This window comes from Chelonoidis abingdonii, chromosome 5 (genome assembly GCF_003597395.2).
Source record: "Chelonoidis abingdonii isolate Lonesome George chromosome 5, CheloAbing_2.0, whole genome shotgun sequence".
Lineage (NCBI taxonomy): Eukaryota > Metazoa > Chordata > Testudines > Testudinidae > Chelonoidis > Chelonoidis abingdonii.
In genome coordinates this window covers 126,317,454-126,337,031 of record NC_133773.1, presented here as the reverse complement: position 1 = coordinate 126,337,031, position 19,578 = coordinate 126,317,454, and the positions used below count along the sequence as shown (strand labels likewise).

The following is a 19,578-nucleotide window of genomic DNA, read 5'->3' as shown; positions in this document are numbered from 1 at the left end:
TATCCTTGATAGAGATTTATTGGCTGCTTTAAATCTCAGGGTAGTTAATGGAATGATTGATCTTCCTCAGTAAAGCACTCTTGCAGTACACACACCAGTTTCAGCTGGGACCCAGCACCAGTTTGAGGAGAAAGTCAGCTGTTCTTATGGGTTTCTGCATAAAGTTAAAATGCAGGAAAACGTGATGCCCATACAACAGAAATTACAACGCTTACCATTTTCAGTCAGGGAAGCTGTTCCATAGGAACTTAGAAAACTTGTTCAAAATGACATTATTGAAGAGATTAACTCCTCAGAATGAGTTTCACGGGTGGAGGCATTCCTCTTTGTGTGGACTTAAGGTAGCCAAATAAAGCTATTGTGATTGACAGCCATCCTCTTCCTCATGGAGCAAAGATATTTTCTACTCTTGATTTGCAGAGCGCATACCACCAGGTTATATTGCATGAAGACAGCAGAGACCTCACAGCATTTATTACACATGAGGGACTATTTTGTTTTAAATGTGTTCCATATGGTCTCCCATCAGCCCCAAGTGCCTTCCAAAAATGATGTCATTGATTCTGAAGAATCAACATGGAGTTCAGTGCTATTTGGATGATATTATCGTGTTTGGAAATACTACTGAGGAGCATGACAATAACCTGCAGTCTGTACTAAACAGCATCAGCAAAGCAGACCTCAAGCTCAATAGGTCCAAATGAAAATTTAGACAAACTAAACTCTCCTTTCTGGGGCATACAATTTCACAGGCTGGACTAAAACCTGATCCAGATCATATCCTGGCAATTTCAAATGCTCCTCCTCCAACAGATTTGCAAACCTTATGTTCCTTCTTGGGTCTTACCTCCTGGTATGCAAAATTCATTCCCAATTACGCTTCTGTCATTGAACCATTATGAGAATTACTACAGAGAAGTTCAACCGTAATTAGTGTGGACAACGGATGCACAAGCTAGTTTCGAAACGATGAAGGACTTGATTATACATAGTCCAGTATTTGCACTATTCAGTCCCACATTGTCCACAATTGTAACTACTGATACTTCTGATTATGGACTTGAGACTGTCCTCACACAACTTCATTAGGACAGCACAGAGAGGACTGTTGCATTTGCTTCAAGGACACTGAGTAATGCTGAGAGAAAATATTCTACAGTCAAAAAAGAAGCACTTGCTTGTGTCTGGGCTACTGAAAAATGGAGAACTTACCTGTGGGGCCACACGTTCAAGCTGTGCACAGACCACAGCCCTTTTACAATGTTGCTCACCACGAAAGGACTGGGAAGAGCGGGATATCGTATCGCTAGATGGTCTGCAAGGCTGCTGTCTTTCAATTATGACCTGGAATATAACCCTGGAAATAAAAATGTGGTACCTGATTGCCTTTCTCATCTGCCCTTGCCGTCACCAGATGGTCCACTGGAGGATGAGGATGTAGTAGTTGCGCTTATTACAAGCACTCCTACTGCAGTTACAAGAGAACAATTTCAAGCTGCTTGTTCCACATGTCCAATTCAACAAAACCTACAGGAATTTCTGACAAAGAGATGGCCCAGTAACCCTAAAAACCTTGACCCAGTTTTTCTGCCTTATTTTAGAGTTCGGGATGAACTTTCTTTGCTCAATGGCTGTGTGCTATGAGGTACACACTGGCTACTTGTTCCGGAAGAATTACAGTCAAAACTCATACACCTGGCACACGACACTCATCAAGGAATTGTCAGAACAAAACGACGACTACGGGATCTGTACTGGTGGCCAGGGATGGACTCTCAAACTGAAGCACTCATAAAATCCTGTGTCACTTGCCAAATGCATGATAAGACAGCAGTGACGTGTACCCCTCCATTACAGCCTGTTCCTCTTCCTGAATCTGCATGGGAAAAAGTGGCGATTGGCATTGTAGGACCCTTTGATACTGCTCCAATTGACTATCATTATGCCATCACTTTAACAGACTATTTCAGTAAATGGCCTGAGGTAGTATTTACATCGCAAATCTCTTCTGCTACAGTAATTAAGTTCCTCTCTTCAGTTTTTAGCAGGGAAGGTGATCCCAAAGAACTGATTTCCAATAATGGTAGTCAATTTGCTTCCCTGGAGTTTGAAACCTTTCTAGCAGAGAGGAACATTTTACACAGAAGGTCATCCCTATATTACCCTCAACTCAATGGGAAAATTGAATGGTTTAACAGATGTTTGAAAGAGAGTTTGCAAACAGCTAAACTGGAAGGGCGATTGTGGATACCCTTCACTACTGATTCATTCCAAGCAAACCAGGCTACACGACATGCCGCAATGCAAAGATCACCTGCAGAGTTACTGCTTGGGAAACAGATGAATACTAAACTGAACATTGCTGGATTGTTAAAGACATGACCTGAGGCCCCAGACGAGGATGTTTAGAGAAAAACAGTTGAACAGAACCAAGCAAAGTATAAGGTTTTCACAGATAAATGGCAGGGTGCTAAGGAACCAAAGTCTGAGTGTGGTTCCTTTGTTAGAATACGAAAACCTGGGATTTTACACAAAGGGGACCATAAATTCGCAGATCCTTTTAAAATCATAGAGAAGAAGGGAACTTATACATATTGACTTTCTGATGGGTGGGTATGGGATGCTTCTTATCTTGCACCTGTCTATGCACCAAGAGGAGATTATGCCAACACACAGTCTGCATTGGATGACTTCACTGTAGAACCAATACAACAAGACATTGCACTGGAACTGGGGCTTGAGAGACGGGCTGTCAGACCCAGACAACCACCTGTCTGGACTAGAGACTAAGTTATGTAGTATCTACAGTGTTTTCAGTGTAATATTTCTGCCAGTAGTATAGTGTCTTGTTTCCTATTTGTTCCTGTGATTAGAACAACAATGTTTATTTTAATTGGGAGAGTTTCTTAAGAGAGGAGGGAATGTGGTGTTTAGATGTTGCTTGTAATTATTAGAACTGGGAGCACTGGCTGTTGGGAGTCTCAAAGGACAGGAAACAGGAAGGAGCGGGGAGGAGTTGAGGAGGCTGAGTAAGAGTTACAGAGTGTGCAGCAGCAGTTTGGTAAAGAGGTTTCCACTGTAAAAATAAAATCCTGTTGAAGCTTGTTAGTACCTTGCCTGCTTGATACAACACTGAGCCTTCACTGCTAGCTCAAAGCTAGCTTGGGCATAGCTGCACATGCTTCAGTCAAACCTTCTGATTGCAGTGTAGACATATTCTCAATAATGAGGGCAAGGACCTGGAAGCAGAAAGAATTTTAGTGCCTAGGATCTGGGTAAGCTCAAGACAGAGCTTAGAGTGTCTGCAATGGAATGTAAGCCCAGGGTTAATGGAACTCGAGTCAGTAGACCCTGGGTTTGAGAACCCAGTGCTGGAGCATCTACACTGATTGCTGACTCTAGGTTGAGAATTTTTAAACCCATGCCCCAATATGGGGCTCCAACATATGCATGGCAGTACACAGGCCTAAGTCCAAACAAACATACCCTAGACTTCCTATTGCCCTTCCAAAATGTGGCTGCTCTAGCTCTTTGTTTGTGGTGCAGTGTGGGAACATTTGACTGTCCATCCACACACATCGTTTGAGCTCTCTGCCAATACATCCCGCTGAGCCATCATTTTGGTCTGTATGCTCCCAGTGACCGGAGCCAGAAACATGGAAGCGTAGCCATTTGAAGAACTTCTCTTGCTTGTGCTTTCACTCTTAGGGAAACAGAAAGCTGGTGGATATTCTGGTGGCATTTTCTGACTCACTAAAGGCACCCAACAGAGCTAATGATAGAGCAGGAGGAGGAAGAGGAGGAGGATACGGACGTGGCAGACTCAAACCGGCTGATGCTACCCATGACACTCACAATAGCCACTTCTGGAGCAGGGCCACAGGCAGTGCTTAATTTTCACCAGGGCTTGCCAAGGCTGAGCCCCTGGAACCTTTAGGCTTGGCATTTCACACCCCCTGCACCTCTGGGCTTGCTGCATCGGTTATGAATGTAAAAAATTGGCTTGAACGCTGGCACCTCTTTCATCACAAATTAAGCAGGGCCACAGGCACAGACTGTAGGGACCACATAATCATACAGAACTGGGATGACCAGCAGTGGGTCCAGAACTTTCACATGAAGAAAGTGACATTTCTGGAGTTGTGTGAGCAACTTGCCTCGCCCCTCCAGCATTAAAACACGCACATGAGGATGGCCACACTGGTCCCAAATTGGGTTGCTATAACTGTATGGAAGCTGGCTACTCCGGGCTGTAGGAGGTCTGCTGACAATCAGTTGGTGTTGGAAAGTCGATGGCGGGTAAAGTGGTGTTGGAGGTTTCTCAGGCAATCAGGTGCCCAGTTTACCCAAAAGTGGCAGTAACTGATGGCTTTGAGAGAATAGGGTTCCAGCTGTGCCAGGGCAATTGATAGGACTCATATGCCATTAGTGTGCCCTCCTGATGGAACATATGAGAACATAAACCAAAAACTAGTCTATCATTATGCAGAACCTCGTGGACTACAGAGGTTGATTTAGGAATATCAACATGGGTTGTACCGAAAAAGTTCATGATGCCAGGATTTTCTGCTGATTGGAAGTCTACATTCAAGGACAGGCCGGGACACCACCAAATGTCATTGTTATAATGGAGTTACTGTTCCCACTGCTATTCTTTGGGACCCCATGTACCCTCTTTTGCCTTGGCTTATGAAGCCATATCCTGATATCAGAGGGCCTGGCAAAAAAAGGTTTAAATGGATCTCAGCAAGTATAGAATGGTGGTTGAATGTGTATTTGGCAGATTGACATCCCATTGGAGGGGGTCTACAAACCCATTTGGATGCCAGTGTCAACAGTGCTGTCTGTATTACTGTGGCCTGCTGTGCTCTTCACAACCCTGAGTCCAAGCCCAAGGCTGAGAGATTTGTATGTAGACAAAAGAGGGCTTAAGGCTAGTCTGAGTTCAGGCTTACATTGCAGTGTAGACATTCCCTAAATCTCCACTTCTGAACCCTGGCAGCAGGATCTAGAATCCAGTGTCCTGGGTCAAGAAGCACCCAAAGCCCAGAGGTGTTTGGATTCTGACTTCCAGTTCAGAACTGATGATAAGCAATTAAATATTTAATTGCTGGCCTATCACTGATTACCAGCCTCCCCTCAAATCCAGTATGTTGAACTCCTAACCACTGCTACATTCTTGCACTATCCAGGATAGCCATGGCATTAAGAAGATGAGGTTTGCTCATTTGTTTTGTTATGTGTAGTCTTATATGATGCAGTTGGTTTACACATGGGCTGTAATCAAAATACATTTCAGTTGTGGGTATTTTTCAGTTTGGTTAATTATGTTCACTGCATCTTTCACTGATAACTGGTGCTGTTACAGTGTTGAGACTGATAAAAAGCTCCCAATATTCTTTACTTCCAAATAAATGTTCCATAACCTCTTGCAAGCCATAGTAAATCTACATTCCATATCACTGAGTTAAACCATCACTACATAAGTTAGTGTTGCCACTTGCTGGCTGTTTATCATCTGTGCAGACGCCAAACCCTGCAGCTGGATCCCATAACTGGGGTGGGGAGTGTGTGTGGAGGGAATGGATACAGTAGTATCTAGTAGTCAGAGGGATCAGTGTAAAGGCAGTATCTAGGAGTACCTGGTACAACGTGTCAGGCAAGCAGCAGAACGAGGAGGAAAAAGTAGCTAAAAAACCAATTAATGTTAAGTTTCCTTATGTCCATGCCTTTGACTCCCTCTGTTTTGAGTAAATACAGTTTGAATTGAAGCTGATGAGGATCATTTGCAGAGCCCAAGTTCGTGTTCCTTTTCAGACCAACTTATTGCTTTGGGTCTTCATATTTCCCTCTGGAGATGTCCATTATCTTGTGTAATTCTTATAATATTTCTCTGCAGCTGGCACCATGGCTGAAACATAAGCAACTATAGTAACATGCTGAAATTAATGTATGAGGAAAGCCCATGTTCTACGTTAGGGGATGATCTCTGTGTGTATTCCACACCCGGGGTGCTCCATGTGCCTGAGACTGGAGATTTCTAGCAAGTAGCCTCCCTTGGTCAATGCCTGTGTAATTGCTCCCCTTGCTGCCCGCACTGCCCCTTACACTCTCTAGTACTTCCTTACCACCACATGGTCTCAATTGGAATCCTCTATGCCTGAAATTATCCTCACATCATCTTTCTTAGTGTTTTTATAGTTTAGTTAGCATGGTTTAATTTCACCTCTCCATGTGAAGTAGGACTATATCCAAAGTCCTAGGGTTTAAGAACTGTGTCTTCTCCCCCTACTCCTGCTCAGTCAGTAATGAACACCAGTGCTGCCTTTACTGCTTTGGGGAGGTTCATGCTTCCACTAAGTGCAGCATCAGCTGCCCCTTGCCTCCCTGAGCCTGTGAGGAATGAGTTCTTACTGAGGCAGTACCTCATGGAGATGACCATGGGAACTCAGTCAGATCCAGAGAGGGAGACCCCTCGTACAGCAGCTACAAGCAACACCCTCCAGAGCATGAAGTCAGCAGCAGAGGCCAGAGCTGCTAATCCCAAGGAATCTCTACTTCGGCTCTCTCACAAGAGTAAGGGGCACATTCCTAAACACAAGGAGAGATCTCCTTCCAGGTCTGCTGCTAAATGAAAGGATCCCTCCCAGACTCCATCCAAGTTAGGTGAGTCCTTGCAAGCAGGTCCTAAAGACTTAGATCCACCTAAACCTCCCAGTCATGAGGGTAAGGCATGAAGGAGAAAGGATCCATTGGTACCAACTATGGCTCCAGCTCATAAATTGAAGAATTGACACCGGTCTGCAGTGACTGGGAGCTCCAGGTTGGACTCCTCTTCTACGGTAATAACTTGCCCCTGGAAGGGCCCGCCAACCACCATGACTGTGGATGTGTCAGATCCGTCGGTCCTGACCACCAGGACTCCTCACACTCCAGGACAGACTGAAACCTATACTTCTCCAGACGATACTTTCATCCTTCCTTACTGTAGCGGTGCCTTCTCCCAGCCCTCCACAAATGCTGTCAGAGACCAACTGAAGTGCAGCACCCGTGTCCTTTTATTGTTTGTGTTCATTCCCACCACCTATTCTTTACAGCTATTTACATAGTCCAACACTCTGGGAGACTGCTAACTTCCCAGCCAGCAAAGATCTAGAGCCCACACTCCTCCCTTTCCTCTCTCCTAGCTAGCTTTATAGGGCAGGCTGACTACTCAGGCCTGCAGGTGGACCCACTCTGGTAATTAGGGCGTGGCCCCTCAGCTAGCCCAACTACTACTCTTCTTCCCTTGGAACAGGGCCAACAGGGGCCAGGTTTGTTTCTCCTAGCCAGCACCCTGTTACACTTACCCTAATCTCCTCTCTTTTTGGGTCCAGTCCTCTGGAGGGACATCTCAACACCAGAGTGAGAAACCACCTCAAGGAGAAGGTGATACTCTCCTATCCTGTCCACAAGCTGGAGCGTTCGTCCACCAGCACTGATGGTGGAATCAGAACCTACCATCTCATTGGCCAAGTCAGATGTTCCGGATGAGCCATCAGTTTTACACAGGGAGGCTAGTCCAGACAGAGACTCCAAGAGGCCTTGGTTCCCTCTGCCACCCAGATACGAGTATCTTCTAAGGGACTGATAGCATCCAACACCTTGAGGTCCCACCCCACAAGCTGGTCATCCCTTCATAGTGGTCCTATTGGGGCCCATGGGATCCCTTCACCAGGAACCCCAGACTTGTACATGAATCCCACATGCTCTCTCCTCCTAGCCAACACCAGATGGCTCTGTTGGAATATGAGGGGGAATAAATTGAACAAGATCCACCAGTAACATTGGTTCTGATGGGTGTTTCATTCTCCTTACCCCATGAGGCAATTGCCCCATCCTCACCATCCTTAGCTGTTGACTACAGGCAATATCAAAAGCACCTGCAGAGGGTGGCGATGGCGACTGGGCTCCAGATTCTGTTATAGACAGCAGAGGCTCCTGGACATCTTGCAGCCCTCTGGCCCCAGCCAGGTGGCCCTCCCAATAAAAGAGGCCATTGTGCAACCAGCCAGGGCAGTTTGGCATATTCTTGCTTCCTGCATCCCCACCCTGAAAAGGGCTGAGTATGTTATTTTGTGCCAGCTGAAGGAGCAGAGTTACTGTTTGCTTTCCCTGCCTCGTGACTCTCTAGTAGTGCAAGCAGCCACTGAGGGATCCAAGCTACAGCCCCCTAAGGCAATCCCGTAGGCGCTTTTTATTTTATCCCAGGGGTGCTCTACCCCACTCCGCCCTGAGGCTCCACCCCCACTCCGCCCCTTCCCCCAAAGCCTTGCCATCACTCTGCCTCTTCCCACCCCCACTCCGCTCCCTCCCAACGCCCCTGCCCACCCACTGCTCACTGCTCTCCACCCTCTCCCAAGCCTCTCCCCCAGCCACAAAACAGCTGATCAGTGGTGCCGCCGAAGAGCTGCAGCTGGCTGGTGCTGAGCATCCACTATTTTTTTCCATGGATGCTCTAGCACCTATGCCTGCAGACAAGGGTCCTAAATGCCTGGAGGTTCTAGGAAGGAAGCTACTTTATTCCACCAGCTTCCAGAATAGCTAACTATCAGGCCCAGATAGCAAAATATCATTTCACAAAGTACTCCAAAGTCTTGGAGTTCAAAGACAAACTCCCTCAAAAGGATAGGACCAAATTCCAAGCCCTCATTGATGAAGGGAAAGTGGTAGCTAACACCGCTATTCAAGCTGCAGTGGACACAGCTGATACCACAGCTAGAAATATAGCTCTAGCTATAGTGATGAAGCGTGAATCTTGGCTTCACTCCTTGGGGTTCCCTAGGGGGGTCCAGAATACCAACTGAGGACTTGCCCTTTGCTGAGTTTAAACTATTCAATGAAGGACTGATGAGTCTTTATACTCCGTGGGCATTTATACCTTGGCCTGAAGAAAAAAACATCACAAACAGGTGTATGAGCCAAAACTTCTCCCTCAGCTGTTCTACCACCAGTGCCCTTATGAATCACCATGCAAACATCAGAGGGTACAAAAGCATAGATATACAGCTTCCTCCACCACAATTAGAGATGTTCAGCCCCATCCACTAACCAGGGATTACTTTCATGGGACACTTGCAAACCATGTACCCATATTGATGCCATTCTCTACCACCCCCAAAAACTTTGGTGGTCACCTCACCCTTTTCACCCACAACTGGAGGATAACAACAATGCCTGGCTACACATTCCAGCTACACAACTGAGTCCCGTCCCCGCCCCCGCAACGCCTTGTTATAGGGTTCATTGTTTTTTTGCTGTCAATTTTAGCGCAGCAAAGAGAGAGAAAATAGAAGGGGTGTGTATGTGTGCTGAATAGAGGCAAACTGGACTGAGCCAGTCTGCCTTCCTCTAGAGCATGATTTTAAACTAATTTATTTAATGGTGTTCTTCTGACTCATAATTCATTTGTGGACTAGCCACGGCTGCATGCCTTGGGAAGCAAGCTACAACTGGATTATTTTTCTGTTAAATATATGCAGCCTTATTATTGAATGTGATAGACTGTGAACTTGGTTCCTCAAGGGACTGGCCGTGTTATAAACAAAACGGTGTTGTGGTGCTGATTGCCTTAGAAATATATACAAAATAATAATGAGGCTTCTTGGTTTGTCATGGCAAGTTTTATGAAGCAGAAAAAGTAATGATTTTAATAGTAGACAGTGCTAAGAATCGCAGGTCACATTAGTTTCATTTGCCTAAATTTTGCAAACAAAAAGTGTTCAGACCCCATTAAATAACATTTAACCATTAGCTGAAAACAATTTAAAACATCTATCCCAATCCCTGTCAGTTCAGGCTTCATCTTCAGTTCTACTTTCCTGATTCAGCCTTGGCAAAGCAACAGGAGCAGTTGCCTTTTTAATATCAGTTATATACATGCTCCATGATTTTTTCCTAAAAAGCAGAGTATATCACCTCCTTCTGCTCCTTTTAACAGGCACATGTAAACGAAGGCAAACAGCCTCAACCAGCTAAGAGGCAAATCCTAAGAAGAAATGCTGCCTCATGTTCAAAGGAGAGTGGCTGGATGAAATAGTCAAAAACAGAATCTCAACAATCTAGAGGCAAGATTCATGTACAACTGAGGAAAATATTCCAGGACACTGCTGATGTGGGCTCGATCTGCAAAATTTATGCTGAAGCTAGAATATCCAGTGACTTCTGTACAAGAAAGAAATGGGAAGATGGATGGAAGTTGGACTACATGAAGAGGCATTTATCAAGCAAAGGTCATGAATCTGCTGTACATATTCTTAGAAGCATAAATTCTCGCCCACTGGGATTTAACTTGCAAAGTATTCTATTAGAAACCACTAATGCCAGACAGAAGAGACTGGAACTGATGGAAAGACAATGTTCAAAGCCAGAAGAAATAAAAATTCTCATAGACAGTGTTTTGCTTGCGCTACAAATGAACAGCTCCATGAACTCTGTGCAAAATATAAATGATCACATGGCAAAGTATCTGCATGTACCAGCGAGCTGGTGTAGCAAAAACTATGCTTTTGAGTTTTTGGAGTCAATCAACAGTGTAGTCCATGCAGAAATCATGTTGAAGACTCGCCTGTCTTCCTATCATCCACTTATTATTGATGAAAAAACAGATATTTCCATTAACAAGATGCTTATAATTTACTTTAAATTCAGAGCTGCAGCATCTGCAGTGCATAAGACAGTGTTTGATGAAATTATTAAATTATATACTTGTAATGCGCAAGCTATTATAGATGCTATAAAAGATTTCTACACTGTGAATAAACTGGACATGATGAAAATGAACATGTTCACTTCAGATGGTGCTTCTGTCATGCTAGGGAAAAACAATGGTGTTGCCACACAAGTCAAGCAGTGCATTCCATATTTAATAGAACAACACTGTGTGGCCCATCGAAAAGATCTGGGGTCAGTCGATGCATGGAACAAAGTACCAATGATGAAGAAAATAGAGACACTTTTGGAGACCATTTATACAGTCTTCTGCTGATCCTCAGTCCAAAGAGGACACTTTGAGAAAATGGCAAATGTCACAGAAAATGAGACTATTTAAACCTCTTAATGAAGTGAGGCGGCTATCTAAACATTTTGCTGTAAGTGCTTTGATGAACAATTATGAGACCCTTCTTAGATACTTTGAACATCAAATCTCAGAAAATAATAACCCAATAGCAAAGTACTGCCTGAATAAATTCTCTGATACTAATTACCATATCAATCTAACTTCATTAAATAATGTCCTATATGAATTAGCAGAACTGACCAAATGCTTTCAGAAGAACTCTTTAATAACAGTTGAAGCTATACTGTTAGCAAGGACCCAGATCCACAAGATAAGAGGACATTGTCTCGAAGAAACAGTCTCTTGGAGCAACAATGTGAAAAATCTAATTGCATCAAGCACAAGAGATGAACAATTCAGCGATTAATCTATTCTATGTTTCATATCCCTATTGTGTGATCATCTGAATCAAAGGTTTCCAGAAAAGGAACTAAATGAATGAGCAGCTTTTGACTTTGCCTCACCTTCATCACAGCAAATCAGTTATGATTTTGGCACTGAAAACATTAGCAAGCTAGTTAACAAATACAGAAACATTTTGGACCTTAGTCAAGTGAAGTCATCTGCTCAAAATACCATGGAGGAGGAAGAGTTCATTGTGAGCCAGTACAATGATTAAAAATATGTAATTGTGGAGAAACATGAAGCAAAGTTGATGACAAATTTCCAGGAAATGATGACTTTCAGTCTACAAAATTCAGAACAGTACAGTGTAGTTTTACAGCTGGTGGATATATCTGCAACCTTTCAAGCTTCCAGTGCTGACTGTGAGCGTGGCTTTATCCTTATGAATAATATCAAAACTAAATCATGAAACAGATCGAAAGAAGATCACCTGGATATGCTAATGAAGATCAAATTTCACACTTCAAGTGGTGGAGAAGTAAACTTTGACACTGTATATAAACACTGAAAGAGTGGTAAAGACAGAAGAGGAAAGGTTCATGACCAGTGGCAAGTATCTGCCCCATCATCTAGCCTGCCAACTACTGGCTCGGGGTCTCAATCCATTACATTGATTAGTGGTCTCCTAAAGTAATTTCTTTCATGTGTCAGAACAAAAGAATGTTTAATTTTATGTGTCACAAGTCACAACAAAAGGGAATATATGTATAGATACAGATATAGCATACATAAAGACACTAGAGAAAAAAATATTTTGTGTCAAGCCAAGAGATGTAATCTTTAATTTCAAGCATAAAGAAACCATAACAATTATTTCATGCATCAATACTAATGATAAAATATTTTGTTTTCTGTGTCAAGAAAATGGATAATTTTATTTTATGCCTCAAACGAATAGATACATGTAAGATTCTAAATAGCTACTGAAAAATTTGCAGTGTTAATTTTCTTTTTATTTGATTTCATATTAAATAAACATCGTAATCAGTGCACCTTGTTAATTATCCCTTGTTTTAATATTCTTTCTTCTTCTTCATGGTAACCTTTTAAAAATATATATTATACCTAGGTTTTTTGTTTCTACTGGTGACGCACATCCTCACATTACCTCGATATTCGTGCTGCACATAATAAAATTCATTCCACACATAGATGGAAAAAATTAGAGGGAACATTGCCAAGGGAGGGGGTCAGGAACCACTGGATGGGGGCTTCCACTGCTTGGCACTCCTACCACGGAGCCTGGCAGCTGGGGCTCACAGCTTCTGACGCCTGGGGGGCAGAGAGGGATTTTTCCAGGGGCTTGGCCCCTCTTCAGGGACCACTCTCACAAGGAGAAAGCCCTCCTCCAGATGGAATTTCTCCTACCGCAAGGGGCTATAGATCAAGTGCCACCTCAGCATCAATACTGCCCATATTTCATAGTCCCCCCCGCCCAAAAAAAGAGGATGGAGACCACATTGTTGACCTGCATCAGCTGAATATCTTTATTCGCAAATCAAATTTTTTTATGGTTAAACTGGCATCAATAATCCACTCTCTGGAAAAGGCACATGGTTCATCAGTGAGAGATGCTTGCTTTCACGTCAACATTCATATCTTCAGATTCCTGGTGGGACAAGACCACTACCAGTTCATGGTAATTCCGTTTGAGCAGCACCCAGAGCCTTCATGAAAGTCCTCTCAGAGGTGGCAGCCCAGTTGAGATGAAACAGCTAAAGCATCTTCCTGTATCTGGATGACTGGCTCCTAATGGATAGATCCAACCAAGAGGATCAGTTGGCAACGCTATCCTTGTCCCCCTTCTGGCATCCTTAGGAAACTGTGTAAACAGAAAATCTACTTCAACTCCCACAAAAATACTAAATCTTATAGGAGGACGCCTAGACTGAACCTCAGTAAAGGCCTACCTCCCTATGGACAGATTCCAGGCCATGAACAGCCTGACAGAATAAGTCACTCTCAGACCTCAAACCACCATCAAGTCTGCCTTTCTCGACTAGGCCACATGGCCTTGTATACTTACATGACACCATTTTCCAGGTTTCACCTCTATTGCCTACAGGTCTGGCTCCACTCTGTTTACTTACCAGACAGAGACAAATGAACACCAAGGAAATAATTCCCGCCAAGGTCATGGCTTCTCTTGTACGATGAATGAATCTGGAACAAGTGCATGGAAGAGTCCCTTTCCTTCTACCCATGTCCAATGCAAACATAATCACAGATGTATCCTTCCTAAGAGGGAGAGTCCCTTTGGGCAGTCACCCTGCGCAAGGCACGTGAACTCAGGGCCGTCCCTACCCATACACAAAGTACGCAGCTGCGCAGGGCATCAGGTTTGGTGACCCAAATTTCCTGGTGCTCTACATAGCTGCGTGCTGCTCCAGCCCCTGCCCTGCCCAAACCCTGCCTCTTCCCACCCACACTCCGCCTCAGCCCCACCCCCACTCCCACTCCCCTGAGGGCTGGGCCTGCATTCACTGGCGATGGGAAGTGCAGCAACCCAGTCCCAGCCGTGCCACCAGTAAGTGCTGAAGGGTGGTTCCTCCCTGCCCCCTAAACCAGCCCCCCCGTGGAGGCCTAGGGCCCACACACATACCCCCCCACGGAGGGCTGCATAGGGCCCCAAAATAGCTAGGGACAGCCCTGCATGAACTCCTCAGGAGTTCATGTGCATATCGTATGTCCATGTTGCATATCAGTCTCCTAAAATTAAGGGCAGGCCACCAACCCTACAAATAATGTCAGACAACATGACAACTGTCTTCTATATAAACAAACAAGCTGGAGTGAAATCTCGTACTCTATGGCAGTGATACTCAGACTGAGATCACGAGCTGCAAGCAGCTCTTTAATGTGTCTCCTGAAGCTCTTTGCAGCACATATTAAAACACTGTGTGAGTCAGTTATTAACCAGTCTAAATTATTAACCAATCAGGATGTTTTTACTATGTTATTAAGCAACTGTAGGTGATAAAATAATACTTCATCAGTCATTTTGCTGTGAGAATAATATATATACACTCTGCAAAACCCCATTTATCCAATCAAATTGGAACCAGGGCCAGATCTGATCATCAAAAATCTGGATAAACTGGAGAATGGGAAAGTGCAATGCTACGGTGCCATCTAGTGGCCACAGGAGAGAGCATCCTCTTTTGGCCTATGTGTGCTGTTTGTCCGGTTACCATGGTGAGCTGGATAAATAATAGGAAATATACCTATCTCCTAGAACTGGAAGGGACCTTGAAAGGTCATTGAGTCCAGCTCCCTGCCTTCAGTATCAGGACCAAGTATTGATTTTGCCCCAGATCTCTCAGTGGCCACCTCAAGGATTGAACTCAGAGCACAGGGTTTAGCAGGCTAATGCTTAAACCACTGAGCTATCTCTCCTCCCAATAGAGGGTTGACTAAATGAGATTATATAAATTAAATATTTCCCCTGTCATACAGTTTAAATATGAATCTATATAGTAGTACTATAGTAAATGAAACAATAAATTCACACTACTGTGGCTCTTTTGGGTAAAGTTGATTGTTAATTTGGCTCCTGGGCCACTGAGGTCTGAGTATCATTGTTCTATGTATAGAAGCAATAAGTTCATGGAAGTGGTACATAAGGAACCACATCACAGCCTCAGCAACATATCTACAGCATGCACAGAACTCTCTAGAAGACAATCTCAGCAAGCACTTTGGCACAGACCACAAATAGGAGATACACAGTTCCATCCTGAACAAAATCTTTGTGGGGAACACCATCCTAGGACCTGTTCATCTCCCAGACTTACAATAAGTTCCCCTTCTGTTTCAGAGTAGCACAGGGCCAGAACTCCAGGGGAAATTTCTTTCTGTTATCCTACATAAACCACCTGAGGTATCCCTTTCCTTCCATCCCACTGCTTCTGTGAAAGATACAGTCTGACAAATCTGGAGTCATTCTCATAACACTGAACTAGTCCACAACATTTTGGCACATGAGGCGGGGAGCTCAAATCATGACCCCATACCCTCTCTCGGGTCAAAACTTTGAAAGCTCTCAATTCTGCCTTCTTCCTGTTCTACTCTTCTTATGGTACTGCTCTGCTATCTACCCCAATAAAGGAGAACTAACAACTTAAAATGCCTTGTTCAAAAATTTTAAGTAACACTTAACTTTCAAATGCCTGAACAGCAAATGTAACTTTTCTTGTCTGCATAGTAAAACATTGGATTTTCATCTGTTTGAATAATCAAAGTGGTGGTTTCTGCCTTCTTGGTTGCAAGATTTGAATGTTTCCTGCTGAAGGTCCACGTCTGGGCCAGCTCATGCTCTATTGAGATGTTGCAAGGCCAACCAGCTTCTCTTGTGTCATTGTGGAGCAAGATGTTTTTATTAACTTCAGCTTGGAGAAGCTGCATTCTCCACTGGCAACTGTTACAGAAAGTGTTAAAGTATGCACAGAGCAACAAAAGCTTTTGGAAAGAGGATGTATCTATTTAGGAACATATATTCTAGACAGCCTTTGGAGTTGATCCTGCTGAACGTATCGTGAAAGGGCTTCAGTTCATCACCTAAATACTTGCATCAATATCATGCATGTCATCATGTGTCAACACTATCTCTAGTGCCTGCTTTGCTGCTGTAGGTCTTTTCGGGTATAGCGAGGAGCTTTGAATATTATACAGCATCCACAACTGCTGTGTTCCTTGAGCTGCATGAAATGTCTTCAACTGTCTGTTTGGCACATCTAGCACCTGGTTAAAGAATTCAACTTTAAATTGTTCTTTGGGGTCTTGATGGATTATCCGTGCCATAATCAAAATGTCGTCTTCTTCAGTGATTCTTGTATTCTTGAATGGGTGGAAAATAGCTCAGTGTGACGTTCTCTGCAATGTCTGTGCATCCTTCAGAACTTTTTTGAATCTCTCATTTGAAAAACTCACCCTAGGTTTGGATAGCAAGCATTCCTCACAATGGCAATGAGCCTGTTCAGAACATTTTGCCAGTAAAGAGACTCTGATGCAATCTTTCTTGATGCTGATCATCTATGATGGCTTTACCTTAGTCTCATCTCCAGCTCTTTCCACCTATGGAATATTTTCTGGTGATTTGCTGCCTTCTATGGCATACCAGATTCTTAGCCAGATTTTTCCAGGCCTTTGTTCCTGTAGAACAATGTGGCTGCAGCATTAGACTGGAAAGAGTTTGCACAACAAATAGTATGCAGCATTCTGGTTTTTTTGAGTACATAAGCATGGCCTTTCCACTTTGTACAACTGGGATTTCATACCTAGTAATGTGTTGGATGGACACTTTATTTTCAATTGTCTTTGGGGAACATGAAGTTTTTCACTTGCTGTGGCCCATGCAGTACAAGGAAGTCCCTCAGGCTACTGCTCAAGTGGGTCCACAGTCCTGGATCATCTAGACTTAAGGAACTAAACTCAGCAACAGCTGTTTCTTGCGCTTCCATCACACTCTTCTCTGAGCTACACTTTTCTTCAGGAATGTGCATCATTACATCCTTTTGAGATAGAGATATGGATGCTGCAGTAGCTGCCAGGTCACCTCCATTCTGTCTAACTGGAAGATCAGGCATCTCCTCACTACTCACATCCTCATTGGGGCCGGAAGGCTCACTGTGAATATTTGTGTCTATGTATCTCAGGAGAGCTCCTTCCTGCTTAGATAGAAAAGCTTCCTTTGCTTGCTTTCTTTTTCTGAATGCTGCCTGTAGCGGGGTGGTCACCTGCTCCTGCCCTGAAGGGTTTGAAATCAGCCCTGCGAGAGGGCTGAGACTGTAAGACCGCTGCTGCTAGGAAAAGCAGCAAGCCTTGGTTGATTGGGAAACCAGCTACAGATGCGGCCCCGCCCCAATCAGGGCCCAGCTGACCCTTATAAGAGGGCAGTGGGTCAGGCGCACACAAAGTCTCTCTCTCTCTCTAGATGTGGAGAGGGATGGGCCTGGCTGCTAGGAGCTAAGCAGAGAACCAAGACTGGAGCAGGGCTAGGGGAATGCCAGAGGAGCTGGGGTGCTCCAGCCTAGAAACCCCCCAGACTACAGGCCTTGTTAAAGGCCAAAGAAGGGTACTGGGGTTGCAGAGGGCAGACCAAGGGTAGGCAAAGGCAGAGGAAGCAGGTCCAAACCCCCCTTGCCAGTGATGAGTGGCATTTACACTGCAGTCTGCCCCAGTGAACGGGGGCTAGATCAAGACTGGCACTAGCCATAGTCTAAGATGAGGTGGGGATAGAGGGTGGGGGTTCCCCAGGGAGAGAGATCCAGATCTGTGGGAGTACAGCCAGAGGGCAGCACTCCGGCCTGAAAGAGGCATCAAGGTCCAGGAGGGACTCAGGCCCAGCGGCAAGTGGTACACCAGCCTGCAGAGGGCACTCCTGAGGCTGGAAGCGCTAATTCCCAGAAGGGCGTTTTCTTCTTTCACTCATGACTGCTGTTCTGTGCCAGCTAAAGAGACTCTCAACACTCAACTGAAGGAGACAAATAAGCAGGCTGGTAGCGGGGCCTGAGTGAGGGAAAATATCAGCGTCTTAAGGGACTAACTACTCCTACTATTTCAGTTGACTGTCTGTTCTCCTCAAGTGGGTTCAGGGAAGCAGCAGGAAACAGGAAGCTCCCTGAGAAGCTGGTGTTTATCAGTCCAGGCTCCTAGGGGTGCTAGAGAGGTACATAAGAGGCTCCGCCTCCTCTCTCTCATAAGGAGAAGGTTTCTTTTGACTGCGCCTGAAATGTATCCCTAAGGTAGTTTTTGAATTTCACATAAATCAACCTATTCTCTTACCACTATACCTTCCAAAACCTCATGTTTCCAAGGTGCAGAGGAGACTTCACATTCAGCGTCAGATGGGCTTTAACGTTCTATGTGCAGAAAACAAAATCAATTAGGAAGACACCTAGTTTATTTGTTCCTATAGTGGAGCAATCATGTGTACAAGCAGTATCTATTCATCAACTTTCTATGTGGCTCTCTGGCTGTATCACTCTTTGTTACTAGCTGGTGTGTATTCCTACCCTGGCCAGGGTGAGGGCCCATTCCACGAGAGCACAGGCAACCTCAATAGCATCTCTTCAATAAGTACCTATACTAGACATTTGTAGGGCAGTTATGTGGAGCTCCATTCATACCTTCATGAAACATTATGCTATAGTCCAGGCCTCTTCTGCAGATGCAACTGTTGAGACAGCAGTATTACTTCTCCACAATCCTAGTAAACCCCCTGCACCAGGAAGCAGCAAGTGACAGGAATGGAGCAATGAAAGTGGGTCCTCCAGGGCTGCCTAGAGAGCCTTAAGGAAGCAGACAATTAGTGACCAGCAGGCTCAGATAAAAGGCACTGCTGGGCCTTAGCAGTTCAGTAAATTTCTAGCTGGGACCAGAGGAGTGAGGAAGGGTGCTTCTTTCTGGCCAAAGGTGCATGATAAGTACCTTTGGCCAGAAAGGCTACAGATAAGTAGCTAGGGTTTATGGCTGGCTTAACTTACACTGAGATTGAAGGGGCACATGAGGGGCAGAAGAGAGAGAGAGAGAGAATGAACCTGAGGATGCTGGATCCTGAGATAGGGCTGGAGATAAAGCGGCCTGGTAGGAAAATGCTCACAGAAATAGCAGTGATGAATTGGAGTAAGCAATTTGTGGCTGCTGTTCATAGGATCCCTGTATTGGAACCTGGAGTAGTTGACCAGCCTGGGTTCTCCTACCGGCCACAGATAAATCCCAAGAAGGGTTATTTGGGAGCCTGAACAAAGGGCTGAATTTAAAGGGCCTTAGTGCTGGGGCTGAAGACCCTCACAAGGGGAAATAGATTTTTTAATACCTTGGAAGAAGTTCATTTGGATTTTGACTCAGCCAGAGGGTCAAGCCACTGAAGACATGCCAAGTTTGGCTGACACCTTGCTGTTAGAATGGGTTCATGTCTGCATCCTGTATCACTTGCCATACTGGTATTGCCCTGGCCTCTTCCTTTGTCATTCAGTGTTGAACGCATTCTACAACAATATGCATTACCTCACCTTTTGGGGGCAAAGCCAGACTTTTTGGCACCTGCTCCCCTATTTGGTGTAAACATTGCTTGT

The 19,578-nt window shown here is 44.6% G+C and overlaps 1 pseudogene; it reads left to right on the top strand.

Annotated features, from left to right (window-relative positions):
* Window positions 1-6,428: 6,428 nt before the first annotated feature.
* Window positions 6,429-12,137, top strand: LOC142046873 (E3 SUMO-protein ligase KIAA1586-like; annotated as a pseudogene).
* Window positions 12,138-19,578: the final 7,441 nt, after the last annotated feature.